The following is a 17,622-nucleotide window of genomic DNA, read 5'->3' on the forward strand; positions in this document are numbered from 1 at the left end:
TCAAGCCAGAAAACAACGAAAATCGGCGAGAAATCGTTGTTTGGCATCGAAATATGCGGTTTTCTGTAAAAATTTTGATGATTTCGTGCAGAATTCTGCTGTTTTCTTGCAATTCAGCCGTTGAGTCTAGGTAAAAAGTCATGATTTTGTAGATTTCGTGCTCTTCTTGGCGAATTCAAAATAGAAAACAACGAAAATCGGCGAGAAATCGTTGTTTTGCATCGAAATATGCAGTTTTCTCTAAGAATTTTGATGATTTCGTGCAGAATTCTGCTGTTTTCTTGCAATTCAGCCGTTGAATCTTGGTAAAAAGTCATGATTTTGTAGATTTCGTGCTATTCTTTGCGAATTCAAGCCAGAAAACAACGAAAATCGGCGAGAAATCGTCGTTTTGCATCAAAATATGCGGTTTTCTGTAAGAATTTTGATGATTTCGTGCAGAAATCTGCTGTTTTCTTGCAATTCAGCCGTTGAATCTAGGTAAAAAGTCATGATTTTGTAGATTTCGTGCTCTTCTTGGCGAATTCATAAAAGAAAACAACGAAAATCGGCGAGAAATCGTTGTTTGGCATCGAAATATGCGGTTTTCTGTAAGAATTTTGATGATTTCGTGCAGAATTCTGCTGTTTTCTTGCAATTCAGCCGTCGAATCTAGGTAAAAAGTCATGATTTTGTAGATTTCGTGCTCTTCTTGGCGAATTCAAAATAGAAAACAACGAAAATCGGCGAGAAATCGTCGTTTTGCATCGAAATATGCGGTTTTCTGTAAGAATTTTGATGATTTCGTGCAGAATTCTGCTGTTTTCTTGCAATTCAGCCGTTAAATCTAGGTAAAAAGTCATGATTTTGTAGATTTCGTGCTCTTCTTGGCGAATTCATAATAGAAAACAACGAAAATCGGCGAGAAATCGTTGTTTGGCATCGAAATATGCGGTTTTCTGTAAGAATTTTGATGATTTCGTGCAGAATTCTGCTGTTTTCTTGCAATTCAGCTGTTGAATCTAGGTAAAAAGTCATGATTTTGTAGATTTCGTGCTCTTCTTGGCGAATTCAAAATAGAAAACAACGAAAATCGGCGAGAAATCGTCGTTTGGCATCGAAAAATGCGGTTTTCTGTAAGAATTTTGATGATTTCGTGCAGAATTCTGCTGTTTTCTTGCAATTCAGCCGTTGAATCTTGGTAAAAAGTCAAGATTTTGTAGATTTCGTGCTCTTCTTTGCGAATTCAAGCCAGAAAACAACGAAAATCGGCGAGAAATAATCGTTTTGCATCGAAATATGCGGTTTTCTGTAAGAATTTTGATGATTTCGTGCAGAATTCTGCTGTTTTCTTGCAATTCAGCCGTTGAATCTTGGTAAAAAGTCATGATTTTGTAGATTTCGTGCTCTTCTTGGCGAATTCATAATAGAAAACAACGAAAATCGGCGAGAAATCGTTGTTTGGCATCGAAATATGCGGTTTTCTGTAAGAATTTTGATGATTTCGTGCAGAATTCTGCTGTTTTCTTGCAATTCAGCCGTTGAATCTAGGTAAAAAGTCATGACTTTGTAGATTTCGTGCTCTTCTTGGCGAATTCAAAATAGAAAACAACGAAAATCGGCGAGAAATCGTTGTTTTGCATCGAAATATGCAGTTTTCTCTAAGAATTTTGATGATTTCGTGCAGAATTCTGCTGTTTTCTTGCAATTCAGCCGTTGAATCTTGGTAAAAAGTCATGATTTTGTAGATTTCGTGCTCATCTTTGCGAATTCAAGCCAGAAAACAACGAAAAGCGGCGAGAAATCGTCGTTTTGCATCGAAATATGCGGTTTTCTGTTAGAATTTTGATGATTTTGTGCAGAATTCTGCTGTTTTCTTGCAATTCAGCCGTAGAATCTTGGTAAAAAGTGATGATTTTGTAGATTTCGTGCTCTTTTTTGCGAATTCAAGCCAGAAAACAACGAAAATCGGCGAGAAATCGTTGTTTGGCATCGAAATATGCGGTTTTCTGTAAAAATTTTGATGATTTCGTGCAGAATTCTGCTGTTTTCTTGCAATTCAGCCGTTGAGTCTAGGTAAAAAGTCATGATTTTGTAGATTTCGTGCTCTTCTTGGCGAATTCAAAATAGAAAACAACGAAAATCGGCGAGAAATCGTTGTTTTGCATCGAAATATGCAGTTTTCTCTAAGAATTTTGATGATTTCGTGCAGAATTCTGCTGTTTTCTTGCAATTCAGCCGTTGAATCTTGGTAAAAAGTCATGATTTTGTAGATTTCGTGCTATTCTTTGCGAATTCAAGCCAGAAAACAACGAAAATCGGCGAGAAATCGTCGTTTTGCATCAAAATATGCGGTTTTCTGTAAGAATTTTGATGATTTCGTGCAGAAATCTGCTGTTTTCTTGCAATTCAGCCGTTGAATCTAGGTAAAAAGTCATGATTTTGTAGATTTCGTGCTCTTCTTGGCGAATTCATAATAGAAAAGAACGAAAATCGGCGAGAAATCGTTGTTTGGCATCGAAATATGCGGTTTTCTGTAAGAATTTTGATGATTTCGTGCAGAATTCTGCTGTTTTCTTGCAATTCAACCGTCGAATCTAGGTAAAAAGTCATGATTTTGTAGATTTCGTGCTCTTCTTGGCGAATTCAAAATAGAAAACAACGAAAATCGGCGAGAAATCGTCGTTTTGCATCGAAATATGCGGTTTTCTGTAAGAATTTTGATGATTTCGTGCAGAATTCTGCTGTTTTCTTGCAATTCAGCCGTTAAATCTAGGTAAAAAGTCATGATTTTGTAGATTTCGTGCTCTTCTTGGCGAATTCATAATAGAAAACAACGAAAATCGGCGAGAAATCGTTGTTTGGCATCGAAATATGCGGTTTTCTGTAAGAATTTTGATGATTTCGTGCAGAATTCTGCTGTTTTCTTGCAATTCAGCTGTTGAATCTAGGTAAAAAGTCATGATTTTGTAGATTTCGTGCTCTTCTTGGCGAATTCAAAATAGAAAACAACGAAAATCGGCGAGAAATCGTCGTTTTGCATCGAAAAATGCGGTTTTCTGTAAGAATTTTGATGATTTCGTGCAGAATTCTGCTGTTTTCTTGCAATTCAGCCGTTGAATCTTGGTAAAAAGTCAAGATTTTGTAGATTTCGTGCTCTTCTTTGCGAATTCAAGCCAGAAAACAACGAAAATCGGCGAGAAATAATCGTTTTGCATCGAAATATGCGGTTTTCTGTAAGAATTTTGATGATTTCGTGCAGAATTCTGCTGTTTTCTTGCAATTCAGCCGTTGAATCTTGGTAAAAAGTCATGATTTTGTAGATTTCGTGCTCTTCTTGGCGAATTCAAAATAGAAAACAACGAAAATCGGCGAGAAATCGTTGTTTTGCATCGAAATATGCAGTTTTCTCTAAGAATTTTGATGATTTCGTGCAGAATTCTGCTGTTTTCTTGCAATTCAGCCGTTGAATCTTGGTAAAAAGTCATGATTTTGTAGATTTCGTGCTATTCTTTGCGAATTCAAGCCAGAAAACAACGAAAATCGGCGAGAAATCGTCGTTTTGCATCAAAATATGCGGTTTTCTGTAAGAATTTTGATGATTTCGTGCAGAATTCTGCTGTTTTCTTGCAATTCAGCCGTTGAATCTAGGTAAAAAGTCATGATTTTGTAGATTTCGTGCTCTTCTTGGCGAATTCATAATAGAAAACAACGAAAATCGGCGAGAAATCGTTGTTTGGCATCGAAATATGCGATTTTCTGTAAGAATTTTGATGATTTCGTGCAGAATTCTGCTGTTTTCTTGCAATTCAGCCGTCGAATCTAGGTAAAAAGTCATGATTTTGTAGATTTCGTGCTCTTCTTGGCGAATTCAAAATAGAAAACAACGAAAATCGGCGAGAAATCGTCGTTTTGCATCGAAATATGCGGTTTTCTGTAAGAATTTTGATGATTTCGTGCAGAATTCTGCTGTTTTCTTGCAATCCAGCCGTTAAATCTAGGTAAAAAGTCATGATTTTGTAGATTTCGTGCTCTTCTTGGCGAATTCATAATAGAAAACAACGAAAATCGGCGAGAAATCGTTGTTTGGCATCGAAATATGCGGTTTTCTGTAAGAATTTTGATGATTTTGTGCAGAATTCTGCTGTTTTCTTGCAATTCAGCTGTTGAATCTAGGTAAAAAGTTATGATTTTGTAGATTTCGTGCTCTTCTTGGCGAATTCAAAATAGAAAACAACGAAAATCGGCGAGAAATCGTCGTTTTGCATCGAAAAATGCGGTTTTCTGTAAGAATTTTGATGATTTCGTGCAGAATTCTGCTGTTTTCTTGCAATTCAGCCGTTGAATCTAGGTAAAAAGTCATGATTTTGTAGATTTCGTGCTCTTCTTGGCGAATTCAAAATAGAAAACAACGAAAATCGGCGAGAAATCGTTGTTTTGCATCGAAATATGCAGTTTTCTCTAAGAATTTTGATGATTTCGTGCAGAATTCTGCTGTTTTCTTGCAATTCAGCCGTTGAATCTTGGTAAAAAGTCATGATTTTGTAGATTTCGTGCTATTCTTTGCGAATTCAAGCCAGAAAACAACGAAAATCGGCGAGAAATCGTCGTTTTGCATCAAAATATGCGGTTTTCTGTAAGAATTTTGATGATTTCGTGCAGAATTCTGCTGTTTTCTTGCAATTCAGCCGTTGAATCTAGGTAAAAAGTCATGATTTTGTAGATTTCGTGCTCTTCTTGGCAAATTCATAATAGAAAACAACGAAAATCGGCGAGAAATCGTTGTTTGGCATCGAAATATGCGGTTTTCTGTAAGAATTTTGATGATTTCGTGCAGAATTCTGCTGTTTTCTTGCAATTCAGCCGTCGAATCTAGGTAAAAAGTCATGATTTTGTAGATTTCGTGCTCTTCTTGGCGAATTCAAAATAGAAAACAACGAAAATCGGCGAGAAATCGTCGTTTTGCATCGAAATATGCGGTTTTCTGTAAGAATTTTGATGATTTCGTGCAGAATTCTGCTGTTTTCTTGCAATTCAGCCGTTAAATCTAGGTAAAAAGTCATGATTTTGTAGATTTCGTGCCCTTCTTGGCGAATTCATAATAGAAAACAACGAAAATCGGCGAGAAATCGTTGTTTGGCATCGAAATATGCGGTTTTCTGTAAGAATTTTGATGATTTCGTGCAGAATTCTGCTGTTTTCTTGCAATTCAGCTGTTGAATCTAGGTAAAAAGTCATGATTTTGTAGATTTCGTGCTCTTCTTGGCGAATTCAAAATAGAAAACAACGAAAATCGGCGAGAAATCGTCGTTTTGCATCGAAAAATGCGGTTTTCTGTAAGAATTTTGATGATTTCGTGCAGAATTCTGCTGTTTTCTTGCAATTCAGCCGTTGAATCTTGGTAAAAAGTCAAGATTTTGTAGATTTCGTGCTCTTCTTTGCGAATTCAAGCCAGAAAACAACGAAAATCGGCGAGAAATAATCGTTTTGCATCGAAATATGCGGTTTTCTGTAAGAATTTTGATGATTTCGTGCAGAATTCGGCTGTTTTCTTGCAATTCAGCCGTTGAATCTTGGTAAAAAGTCATGATTTTGTAGATTTCGTGCTCTTCTCTGCGAATTTAAGCCAGAAAACCAAGAAAATCGGCGAGAAATCGTCGTTTTGCATCGAAATATGCGGTTTTCTCTAAGAATTTTGATGATTTCGTGCAGAATTCTGCTGTTTTCTTGCAATTCAGCAGTTGAATTTTGGTAAAAAGTCATGATTTTGTAGATTTCGTGCTCTTCTTTGCGAATTCAAGATAGAAAACAACGAAAATCAGCGAGAAATCGTCGTTTTGCATCGAAATATGCGGTTTTCTCTAAGAATTTTGATGATTTCGTGCAGAATTCTGCTGTTTTCTTGCAATTCAGCCGTTGAATCTTGGTAAAAAGTCATGATTTTGTAGATTTCGTGCTCTTCTTTGCAAATTCATGCCAGAAATCAACGAAAATCGGCGAGAAATCGTCGTTTTGCATCGAAAAATGAGGTTTTCTGTAAGAATTTTGATGATTTCGTGAAGAATTCTGCTGTTTTCTTGCAATTCAGCCGTTGAATCTTGGTAAAAAGTCATGATTTTGTAGATTTCGTGCTCTTCGTTGCGAATTCAAGCCAGAAAACAACGAAAATCGGCTAGAAATCGTCGTTTTGCATCGAAATATGCGGTTTTCTGTAAGAATTTTGATGATTTCGTGCAGAATTCAGCTGTTTTCTTGCAATTCAGCCGTTGAATCTAGGTAAAAAGTCATGATTTTGTAGATTTCGTGCTCTTCTTGGCGAATTCAAAATAGAAAACAACGAAAATCGGCGAGAAATCGTCGTTTTGCATCGAAATATGCGGTTTTTTGTAAGAATTTTGAAGATTTCGTGCAGAATTCTGCTGTTTTCTTGCAATTCAGCCGTTGAATCTTGGTAAAAAGTCATGATTTTGTAGATTTCGTGCTCTTCATTGCGAATTCAAGCCAGAAAACAACGAAAATCGGCGAGAAATCGTCGTTTTGCATCGAAATATGCGGTTTTCTCTAAGACTTTTGAGGATTTCGTGCAGGATTCTGCGGTTTTCTTGCAATTCAGCAGTTGAATCTTGATAAAAAGTCATGATTTTGTAGATTTCGTGCTCTTCTTTGCGAATTCAAGATAGAAAACAACGAAAATCAGCGAGAAATCGTCGTTTTGCATCGAAATATGCGGTTTTCTCTAAGAATTTTGATGATTTTGTGCAGAATTCTGCTGTTTTCTTGCAATTCAGCCGTTGAATCTTGGTAAAAAGTCATGATTTTGTAGATTTCGTGCTCTTCTTTGCGAATTCAAGCCAGAAAACAACGAAAATCGGCTAGAAATCGTCGTTTTGCATCGAAATATGCGGTTTTCTGTAAGAATTTTGATGATTTCGTGCAGAATTCAGCTGTTTTCTTGCAATTCAGCCGTTGAATCTAGGTAAAAAGTCATGATTTTGTAGATTTCGTGCCCTTCTTGGCGAATTCATAATAGAAAACAACGAAAATCGGCGAGAAATCGTTGTTTGGCATAGAAATATGCGGTTTTCTGTAAGAATTTTGATGATTTCGTGCAGAATTCAGCTGTTTTCTTGCAATTCAGCCGTTGAATCTAGGTAAAAAGTCATGATTTTGTAGATTTCGTGCTCTTCTTTGCGAATTCAAGCCAGAAATCAACGAAAATCGGCGAGAAATCGTCGTTTTGCATCGAAAAATGAGGTTTTCTGTAAGAATTTTGATGATTTCGTAAAGAATTCTGCTGTTTTCTTGCAATTCAGCCGTTGAATCTTGGTAAAAAGTCATGATTTTGTAGATTTCGTGCTCTTCTTTGCGAATTCAAGCCAGAAAACAACGAAAATCGGCTAGAAATCGTCGTTTTGCATCGAAATATGCGGTTTTCTGTAAGAATTTTGATGATTTCGTGCAGAATTCAGCTGTTTTCTTGCAATTCAGCCGTTGAATCTAGGTAAAAAGTCATGATTTTGTAGATTTCGTGCTCTTCTTGGCAAATTCATAATAGAAAACAACGAAAATCGGCGAGAAATCGTTGTTTGGCATCGAAATATGCGGTTTTCTGTAAGAATTTTGATGATTTCGTGCAGAATTCTGCTGTTTTCTTGCAATTCAGCCGTTGAATCTAGGTAAAAAGGCATGACTTTGTAGATTTCGTGCTCTTCTTGGCGAATTCAAAATAGAAAACAACGAAAATCGGCGAGAAATCGTTGTTTTGCATCGAAATATGCAGTTTTCTCTAAGAATTTTGATGATTTCGTGCAGAATTCTGCTGTTTTCTTGCAATTCAGCCGTTGAATCTTGGTAAAAAGTCATGATTTTGTAGATTTCGTGCTTTTCTTTGCGAATTCAAGCCAGAAAATAACGAAAATCGGCGAGAAATCGTCGTTTTGCATCGAAATATGCGGTTTTCTGTAAGAATTTTGATGATTTTGTGCAGAATTCTGCTGTTTTCTTGCAATTCAGCCGTAGAATCTTGGTAAAAAGTGATGATTTTGTAGATTTCGTGCTCTTTTTTGCAAATTCAAGCCAGAAAACAACGAAAATCGGCGAGAAATCGTTGTTTGGCATCGAAATATGCGGTTTTCTGTAAAAATTTTGATGATTTCGTGCAGAATTCTGCTGTTTTCTTGCAATTCAGCCGTTGAATCTAGGTAAAAAGTCATGATTTGGTAGATTTCGTGCTCTTCTTGGCGAATTCAATATAGAAAACAACGAAAATCGGCGAGAAATCGTTGTTTTGCATCGAAATATGCAGTTTTTTCTAAGAATTTTGATGATTTCGTGCAGAATTCTGCTGTTTTCTTGCAATTCAGCCGTTGAATCTTGGTAAAAAGTCATGATTTTGTAGATTTCGTGCTATTCTTTGCGAATTCAAGCCAGAAAACAACGAAAATCGGCGAGAAATCGTCGTTTTGCATCAAAATATGCGGTTTTCTGTAAGAATTTTGATGATTTCGTGCAGAATTCTGCTGTTTTCTTGCAATTCAGCCGTTGAATCTAGGTAAAAAGTCATGATTTTGTAGATTTCGTGCTCTTTTTGGCGAATTCATAATAGAAAACAACGAAAATCGGCGAGAAATCGTTGTTTGGCATCGAAATATGCGGTTTTCTGTAAGAATTTTGATGATTTCGTGCAGAATTCTGCTGTTTTCTTGCAATTCAGCCGCCGAATCTAGGTAAAAAGTCATGATTTTGTAGATTTCGTGCCCTTCTTGGCGAATTCAAAATAGAAAACAACGAAAATCGGCGAGAAATCGTCGGTTTGCATCGAAATATGCGGTTTTCTGTAAGAATTTTGATGATTTCGTGCAGAATTTTGCTGTTTTCTTGCAATTCAGCCGTTGAATCTAGGTAAAAAGTCATAATTTTGTAGATTTCGTGCTCTTCTTGGCGAATTCATAATAGAAAACAACGAAAATCGGCGAGAAATCGTTGTTTGGCATCGAAATATGCGGTTTTCTGTAAGAATTTTGATGATTTCGTGCAGAATTCTGCTGTTTTCTTGCAATTCAGCTGTTGAATCTAGGTAAAAAGTCATGATTTTGTAGATTTCGTGCTCTTCTTGGCGAATTCAAAATAGAAAACAACGAAAATCGGCGAGAAATCGTCGTTTTGCATCGAAAAATGCGGTTTTCTGTAAGAATTTTGATGATTTCGTGCAGAATTCTGCTGTTTTCTTGCAATTCAGCCGTTGAATCTTGGTAAAAAGTCAAGATTTTGTAGATTTCGTGCTCTTCTTTGCGAATTCAAGCCAGAAAACAACGAAAATCGGCGAGAAATCGTCGTTTTGCATCGAAATATGCGGTTTTCTGTAAGAATTTTGATGATTTTGTGCAGAATTCTGCTGTTTTCTTGCAATTCAGCCGTTGAATCTTGGTAAAAAGTCATGATTTTGTAGATTTCGTTCTCTTCTTTGGGAATTCAAGCCAGAAAACAACGCAAATCGGCGTGAAATCGTCGTTTTGCATCGAAATATGCGGTTTTCTGTAAGAATTTTGATGATTTCGTGCAGAATTCTGCTGTTTTCTTGTAATTCAGCCGTTGAATCTAGGTAAAAAGTCATGATTTTGTAGATTTCGTGCTCTTCTTGGCGAATTCAAGATAGAAAACAACGAAAATCGGCGAGAAATCGTTGTTTTGTATCAAAATATGCGGTTTTCTCTAAGAATTTTGATGATTTCGTGCAGAATTCTGCTGTTTTCTTGCAATTCAGCCGTTGAATCTATGTAAAAAGTCATGATTTTATAGATTTCGTGCTCTTCTTGGCAAATTCAAGATAGAAAACAACGAAAATCGGCGAGAAATCGTTGTTTTGCATCGAAATATGCAGTTTTCTCTAAGAATTTTGATGATTTCGTGCAGAATTCTGCTGTTTTCTTGCAATTCAGCCGTTGAATCTTGGTAAAAAGTCATGATTTTGTAGATTTCGTGCTCTTCTTTGCGAATTCAAGCCAGAAAACAACGAAAATCGGCGAGAAATCGTCGTTTTGCATCGAAATATGCGGTTTTCTGTAAGAATTTTGATGATTTCGTGCAGAATTCTGCTGTTTTCTTGCAATTCAGCAGTTGAATCTAGGTAAAAAGTCATGATTTTGTAGATTTCGTGCTCTTCTTGGCGAATTCATAATAGAAAACAACGAAAATCGGCGAGAAATCGTTGTTTGGCATTGAAATATGCGGTTTTCTGTAAGAATTTTGATGATTTCGTGCAGAATTCTGCTGTTTTCTTGCAATTCAGCCGTTGAATCTAGGTAAAAAGTCATGACTTTGTAGATTTCGTGCTCTTCTTGGCGAATTCAAAATAGAAAACAACGAAAATCGGCGAGAAATCGTTGTTTTGCATCGAAATATGCAGTTTTCTCTAAGAATTTTGATGATTTCGTGCAGAATTCTGCTGTTTTCTTGCAATTCAGCCGTTGAATCTTGGTAAAAAGTGATGATTTTGTAGATTTCGTGCTCTTTTTTGCGAATTCAAGCCAGAAAACAACGAAAATCGGCGAGAAATCGTTGTTTGGCATCGAAATATGCGGTTTTCTGTAAAAATTTTGATGATTTCGTGCAGAATTCTGCTGTTTTCTTGCAATTCAGCCGTTGAATCTAGGTAAAAAGTCATGATTTTGTAGATTTCGTGCTCTTCTTGGCGAATTCATAATAGAAAACAACGAAAATCGGCGAGAAATCGTTGTTTGGCATCGAAATATGCGGTTTTCTGTAAGAATTTTGATGATTTCGTGCAGAATTCTGTTGTTTTCTTGCAACTCAGCCGTTGAATCTAGGTAAAAAGTCATGATTTTGTAGATTTCGTGCTCTTCTTAGCGGATTCAAAATAGAAAACAACGAAAATCGGCGAGAGATCGTTGTTTTGCATCGAAATATGCAGTTTTCTCTAAGAATTTTGATGATTTCGTGCAGAATTCTGCTGTTTTCTTGCAATTCAGATGTTGAATATTGGTAAAAAGTCATGATTTTGTAGATTTCGTGCTCTTCTTTGCGAATTCAAGCCAGAAAACAACGAAAATCGGCGAGAAATCGTCGTTTTGCATCGAAATATGCGGTTTTCTGTAAGAATTTTGATGATTTTGTGCAGAATTCTGCTGTTTTCTTGCAATTCAGCCGTTGAATCTTGGTAAAAAGTCATGATTTGGTAGATTTCGTGCTCTTCTTTGCGAATTCAAGCCAGAAAACAACGAAAATCGGCGAGAAATCGTCGTTTTGCATCGAAAAATGCGGTTTTCTGTGAGAATTTTGATGATTTTGTGCAGAATTCTGCTGTTTTCTTGCAATTCAGCCGTTGAATCTTGGTAAAAAGTCAAGATTTTGTAGATTTCGTGCTCTTCTTTGCGAATTCAAGCCAGAAAACAACGAAAATCGGCGAGAAATCGTCGTTTTGCATCGAAATATGCGATTTTCTGTAAGAATTTTGATGATTTCGTGCAGAATTCTGCTGTTTTCTTGCAATTCAGCCGTTGAATCTTGGTAAAAAGTCATGATTTTGTAGATTTCGTGCTCTTCTTTGCGAATTCAAGATAGAAAACAACGAAAATCAGCGAGAAATCGTCGTTTTGCATCGAAATATGCGGTTTTCTCTAAGAATTTTGATGATTTCGTGCAGAATTCTGCTGTTTTCTTGCAATTCAGCTGTTGAATCTTGGTAAAAAGTCATGATTTTGTAGATTTCGTGCTCTTCTTTGCAAATTCATGCCAGAAAACAACGAAAATCGGCGAGAAATCGTCGTTTTGCATCGAAAAATGAGGTTTTCTGTAAGAATTTTGATGATTTCGTGAAGAATTCTGCTGTTTTCTTGCAATTCAGCCGTTGAATCTTGGTAAAAAGTCATGATTTTGTAGATTTCGTGCTCTTCTTTGCGAATTCAAGCCAGAAAACAACGAAAATCGGCTAGAAATCGTCGTTTTGCATCGAAATATGCGGTTTTCTGTAAGAATTTTGATGATTTCGTGCAGAATTCAGCTGTTTTCTTGCAATTCAGCCGTTGAATTTAGGTAAAAAGTCATGATTTTGTAGATTTCGTGCTCTTCTTGGCGAATTCATAATAGAAAACAACGAAAATCGGCGAGAAATCGTTGTTTGGCATTGAAATATGCGGTTTTCTGTAAGAATTTTGATGATTTCGTGCAGAATTCTGCTGTTTTCTTGCAATTCAGCCGTTGAATCTAGGTAAAAAGTCATGACTTTGTAGATTTCGTGCTCTTCTTGGCGAATTCAAAATAGAAAACAACGAAAATCGGCGAGAAATCGTTGTTTTGCATCGAAATATGCAGTTTTCTCTAAGAATTTTGATGATTTCGTGCAGAATTCTGCTGTTTTCTTGCAATTCAGCCGATGAATCTAGGTAAAAAGTCATGATTTTGTAGATTTCGTGCTCTTCTTGGCAAATTCATAATAGAAAACAACGAAAATCGGCGAGAAATCGTTGTTTGGCATCGAAATATGCGGTTTTCTGTAAGAATTTTGATGATTTCGTGCAGAATTCTGCTGTTTTCTTGCAATTCAGCCGTCGAATCTAGGGAAAAAGTCATGATTTTGTAGATTTCGTGCTCTTCTTGGCGAATTCAAAATAGAAAACAACGAAAATCGGCGAGAAATCGTCGTTTTGCATCGAAATATGCGGTTTTCTGTAAGAATTTTGATGATTTCGTGTAGAATTCTGCTGTTTTCTTGCAATTCAGCCGTTGAATCTAGGTAAAAAGTCATGATTTTGTAGATTTCGTGTTCTTCTTGGCAAATTCATAATAGAAAACAACGAAAATCGGCGAGAAATCGTTGTTTGGCATCGAAATATGCGGTTTTCTGTAAGAATTTTGATGATTTCGTGCAGAATTCTGCTGTTTTCTTGCAATTCAGCTGTTGAATCTTGGTAAAAAGTCATGATTTTGTAGATTTCGTGCTCTTCTTTGCGAATTCAAGCCAGAAAACAACGAAAATCGGCGAGAAATCGTCGTTTTGCATCGAAATATGCGGTTTTCTCTAAGAATTTTGATGATTTCGTGCAGAATTCTGCTGTTTTCTTGCAATTCAGCCGTTGAATCTTGGTAAAAGTCATGATTTTGTAGATTTCGTGCTCTTCTTTGCAAATTCATGCCAGAAAACAACGAAAATCGGCGAGAAATCGTCGTTTTGCATCGAAATATGCGGTTTTCTGTAAGAATTTTGATGATTTCGTGCAGAATTCTGCTGTTTTCTTGCAATTCAGCCGTTGAATCTTGGTAAAAAGTCAAGATTTTGTAGATTTCGTGCTCTTCTTTGCGAATTCAAGCCAGAAAACAACGAAAATCGGCGAGAAATCGTCGTTTTGCATCGAAATATGCGGTTTTCTGTAAGAATTTTGATGATTTCGTGCAGAATTCTGCTGTTTTCTTGCAATTCAGCCGTTGAATCTTGGTAAAAAGTCAAGATTTTGTAGATTTCGTGCTCTTCTTTGCGAATTCAAGCCAGAAAACAACGAAAATCGGCGAGAAATCGTCGTTTTGCATCGAAATATGCGGTTTTCTGTAAGAATTTTGATGATTTCGTGTAGAATTCTGCTGTTTTCTTGCAATTCAGCCGTTGAATCTAGGTAAAAAGTCATGATATTGTAGATTTCGTGCTCTTCTTGGCGAATTCAAAATAGAAAACAACGAAAATCGGCGAGAAATCGTCGTTTTGCATCGAAATATGCGGTTTTCTGTAAGAATTTTGATGATTTCGTGCAGAATTCTGCTGTTTTCTTGCAATTCAGCCGTTGAATCTTGGTAAAAAGTCAAGATTTTGTAGATTTCGTGCTCTTCTTTGCGAATTCAAGCCAGAAAACAACGAAAATCGGCGAGAAATCGTCGTTTGGCATCGAAATATGCGGTTTTCTGTGAGAATTTGATGATTTCGTGCAGAATTCTGCTGTTTTCTTGCAATTCAGCCGCCGAATCTAGGTAAAAAGTCATGATTTTGTAGATTTCGTGCCCTTCTTGGCAAATTCAAAATAGAAAACAACGAAAATCGGCGAGAAATCGTCGTTTTGCATCGAAATATGCGGTTTTCTGTAAGAATTTTGATGATTTCGTGCAGAATTTTGCTGTTTTCTTGCAATTCAGCCGTTGAATCTAGGTAAAAAGTCATGATTTTGTAGATTTCGTGTTCTTCTTGGCGAATTCATAATAGAAAACAACGAAAATCGGCGAGAAATCGTTGTTTGGCATTGAAATATGCGGTTTTCTGTAAGAATTTTGATGATTTCGTGCAGAATTCTGCTGTTTTCTTGCAATTCAGCCGTTGAATCTAGGTAAAAAGTCATGACTTTGTAGATTTCGTGCTCTTCTTGGCGAAATCAAAATAGAAAACAACGAAAATCGGCGAGAAATCGTTGTTTTGTATCGAAATATGCAGTTTTCTCTAAGAATTTTGATGATTTCGTGCAGAATTCTGCTGTTTTCTTGCAATTCAGCCGTTGAATCTTGGTAAAAAGTCATGATTTTGTAGATTTCGTGCTCCTCTTTGCGAATTCAAGCCAGAAAACAACGAAAATCGGCGAGAAATCGTCGTTTTGCATCGAAATATGCGGTTTTCTGTAAGAATTTTGATGATTTTGTGCAGAATTCTGCTGTTTTCTTGCAATTCAGCCGTAGAATCTTGGTAAAAAGTGATGATTTTGTAGATTTCGTGCTCTTTTTTGCGAATTCAAGCCAGAAAACAACGAAAATCGGCGAGAAATCGTCGTTTTGCATCGAAAAATGCGGTTTTCTGTGAGAATTTTGATGATTTCGTGCAGAATTCTGCTGTTTTCTTGCAATTCAGCCGTTGAATCTTGGTAAAAAGTCATGATTTTGTAGATTTCGCGCTCTTCTTTGCGAATTCAAGCCAGAAAACAACGAAAATCGGCTAGAAATCGTCGTTTTGCATCGAAATATGCGGTTTTCTGTAAGAATTTTGATGATTTCGTGCAGAATTCTGCTGTTTTCTTGCAATTCAGCAGTTGAATCTAGGTAAAAAGTCATGATTTTGTAGATTTCGTGCTCTTCTTGGCGAATTCATAATAGAAAACAACGAAAATCGGCGAGAAATCGTTGTTTGGCATCGAAATATGCGGTTTTCTGTAAGAATTTTGATGATTTCGTGCAGAATTCTGTTGTTTTCTTGCAACTCAGCCGTTGAATCTAGGTAAAAAGTCATGATTTTGTAGATTTCGTGCTCTTCTTAGCGGATTCAAAATAGAAAACAACGAAAATCGGCGAGAGATCGTTGTTTTGCATCGAAATATGCAGTTTTCTCTAAGAATTTTGATGATTTCGTGCAGAATTCTGCTGTTTTCTTGCAATTCAGATGTTGAATATTGGTAAAAAGTCATGATTTTGTAGATTTCGTGCTCTTCTTTGCGAATTCAAGCCAGAAAACAACGAAAATCGGCGAGAAATCGTCGTTTTGCATCGAAATATGCGGTTTTCTGTAAGAATTTTGATGATTTTGTGCAGAATTCTGCTGTTTTCTTGCAATTCAGCCGTTGAATCTTGGTAAAAAGTCATGATTTTGTAGATTTCGTGCTCTTCTTTGCGAATTCAAGCCAGAAAACAACGAAAATCGGCGAGAAATCGTCGTTTTGCATCGAAAAATGCGGTTTTCTGTGAGAATTTTGATGATTTTGTGCAGAATTCTGCTGTTTTCTTGCAATTCAGCCGTTGAATCTTGGTAAAAAGTCAAGATTTTGTAGATTTCGTGCTCTTCTTTGCGAATTCAAGCCAGAAAACAACGAAAATCGGCGAGAAATCGTCGTTTTGCATCGAAATATGCGATTTTCTGTAAGAATTTTGATGATTTCGTGCAGAATTCTGCTGTTTTCTTGCAATTCAGCCGTTGAATCTTGGTAAAAAGTCATGATTTTGTAGATTTCGTGCTCTTCTTTGCGAATTCAAGATAGAAAACAACGAAAATCAGCGAGAAATCGTCGTTTTGCATCGAAATATGCGGTTTTCTCTAAGAATTTTGATGATTTCGTGCAGAATTCTGCTGTTTTCTTGCAATTCAGCTGTTGAATCTTGGTAAAAAGTCATGATTTTGTAGATTTCGTGCTCTTCTTTGCAAATTCATGCCAGAAAACAACGAAAATCGGCGAGAAATCGTCGTTTTGCATCGAAAAATGAGGTTTTCTGTAAGAATTTTGATGATTTCGTGAAGAATTCTGCTGTTTTCTTGCAATTCAGCCGTTGAATCTTGGTAAAAAGTCATGATTTTGTAGATTTCGTGCTCTTCTTTGCGAATTCAAGCCAGAAAACAACGAAAATCGGCTAGAAATCGTCGTTTTGCATCGAAATATGCGGTTTTCTGTAAGAATTTTGATGATTTCGTGCAGAATTCAGCTGTTTTCTTGCAATTCAGCCGTTGAATTTAGGTAAAAAGTCATGATTTTGTAGATTTCGTGCTCTTCTTGGCGAATTCATAATAGAAAACAACGAAAATCGGCGAGAAATCGTTGTTTGGCATTGAAATATGCGGTTTTCTGTAAGAATTTTGATGATTTCGTGCAGAATTCTGCTGTTTTCTTGCAATTCAGCCGTTGAATCTAGGTAAAAAGTCATGACTTTGTAGATTTCGTGCTCTTCTTGGCGAATTCAAAATAGAAAACAACGAAAATCGGCGAGAAATCGTTGTTTTGCATCGAAATATGCAGTTTTCTCTAAGAATTTTGATGATTTCGTGCAGAATTCTGCTGTTTTCTTGCAATTCAGCCGATGAATCTAGGTAAAAAGTCATGATTTTGTAGATTTCGTGCTCTTCTTGGCAAATTCATAATAGAAAACAACGAAAATCGGCGAGAAATCGTTGTTTGGCATCGAAATATGCGGTTTTCTGTAAGAATTTTGATGATTTCGTGCAGAATTCTGCTGTTTTCTTGCAATTCAGCCGTCGAATCTAGGGAAAAAGTCATGATTTTGTAGATTTCGTGCTCTTCTTGGCGAATTCAAAATAGAAAACAACGAAAATCGGCGAGAAATCGTCGTTTTGCATCGAAATATGCGGTTTTCTGTAAGAATTTTGATGATTTCGTGTAGAATTCTGCTGTTTTCTTGCAATTCAGCCGTTGAATCTAGGTAAAAAGTCATGATTTTGTAGATTTCGTGTTCTTCTTGGCAAATTCATAATAGAAAACAACGAAAATCGGCGAGAAATCGTTGTTTGGCATCGAAATATGCGGTTTTCTGTAAGAATTTTGATGATTTCGTGCAGAATTCTGCTGTTTTCTTGCAATTCAGCTGTTGAATCTTGGTAAAAAGTCATGATTTTGTAGATTTCGTGCTCTTCTTTGCGAATTCAAGCCAGAAAACAACGAAAATCGGCGAGAAATCGTCGTTTTGCATCGAAATATGCGGTTTTCTCTAAGAATTTTGATGATTTCGTGCAGAATTCTGCTGTTTTCTTGCAATTCAGCCGTTGAATCTTGGTAAAAGTCATGATTTTGTAGATTTCGTGCTCTTCTTTGCAAATTCATGCCAGAAAACAACGAAAATCGGCGAGAAATCGTCGTTTTGCATCGAAATATGCGGTTTTCTGTAAGAATTTTGATGATTTCGTGCAGAATTCTGCTGTTTTCTTGCAATTCAGCCGTTGAA

The sequence above is a fragment of the Gnatocerus cornutus genome, unplaced genomic scaffold, assembly GCF_029298725.1.
Source record: "Gnatocerus cornutus isolate USDA-ARS CGAHR unplaced genomic scaffold, icGnaCorn1.1 ctg00000025.1, whole genome shotgun sequence".
In the NCBI taxonomy this organism is placed as follows: domain Eukaryota; kingdom Metazoa; phylum Arthropoda; class Insecta; order Coleoptera; family Tenebrionidae; genus Gnatocerus; species Gnatocerus cornutus.